Source organism: Bos mutus, chromosome X, assembly GCF_027580195.1.
Source record: "Bos mutus isolate GX-2022 chromosome X, NWIPB_WYAK_1.1, whole genome shotgun sequence".
Taxonomy (NCBI): Eukaryota; Metazoa; Chordata; class Mammalia; order Artiodactyla; family Bovidae; genus Bos; species Bos mutus.
Window position 1 is genome coordinate 67404801 of NC_091646.1, and position 1206 is coordinate 67406006.

Consider the following 1206-nt stretch of genomic DNA (forward strand, 5'->3'; position numbering starts at 1 on the left):
ACAGAAGAGCCTGCTGAGCTACAGTCCATGGGGTTGCAAAGAGTTGGACACCATTGAGTGACTAACACTTACCTACTTACCAATCTAATGGCAAAAAGTGAATAGGAACTAAAGAGTCTCTTTTTAAATTTTTATTTTTAATTGAAGGGTACTTGGTTAAAAATATTGTGTTGGTTTCTGCCATACACCAACATGAATCAGTCATAGGTATACATATGTGCCCTCTCTCTTAAAACTTCCTCCCACTTTCCACCCCATTCCACCACTCTTAGGTTGTCACAGAGCCCTGGTTTGAGTTTCCTGAGTCATATAGCAAATTCCCACTGACTATCTACTTTACATATGGTAGTAGATATTTTTCCATGCTACTCTCTCCATTCATCCTACCCTTTCCTTCCCCCACGCTGTGTCCACAAGTCTGTTCTCTATGTCTAAAAATATGGAATGCTTCAGAAATTTGCGTGTCATCCTTGCACAGGGGCCATGCTAATCTTCTCTGTACATTCCAAATTTAGTATTTGTGCTGCCAAAGTGAACACTAAAGACCCTCTTGATGAGGGTGAAAGAGGAGAGTGAAAAGCTGGCTTGAAACTCAACATTTAAAAAATTAAGATCATGGCATCCATCCCATCATGTCATGGCAAACATAAGGGGAAAATGTGGAAACAGTGACAGATTTTATTTTCTTCAGCTCCAAAATCACTGCAGATGTTGACTGCAGCTATGAAATTAAAAGATGCTTGCTCCTTGGAAGGAAAGCTATGTCAAACCAGACATCTGTACATGACTACTGGAAAAACCATAGCTTTGACTATATAGACCTTTTTTATTTATTTTGTTTTTATTTTCATTATTCCAGGAGGTGCTTCAAAAAAGATCTTACTGTGATTTATGTCAAAGAGTGTTTTTCCTATGTTTTCCTCTAAGAGTTTTATAGTATCTGGTCTTACATTTGTTGTTGTTGCTGTTGTTCAATCACTAAGTCATGTCTGACTCTTTGTGACCCCATGGACTGCAGCAAGCCAGGCTTCTCTGTCCTTCACTATCTCCTGGAGTTTGCTCATGCTCATGTCCACTGAGTCAGTGATACCATCCAACCATCTCACCCTCTGTTGCCCACTTCTCCTCCTGTCCTCAATCTTTCCCATCATCAGGATCTTTTCCAGTGAGTCATCTCTTCCCATCAGGTGGCCAAAGTATTGGAGC

General features: G+C 40.3%; 1 non-coding gene across 1 annotated transcript; it reads right to left on the reverse strand.

Annotated features, from left to right (window-relative positions):
- Nucleotides 1–433: 433 nt before the first annotated feature.
- On the reverse strand, nucleotides 434–539 carry LOC138986603 (U6 spliceosomal RNA). The gene has a single exon (XR_011463407.1). It is a non-coding gene; the product is annotated as a U6 spliceosomal RNA (small nuclear RNA).
- Nucleotides 540–1206: the final 667 nt, after the last annotated feature.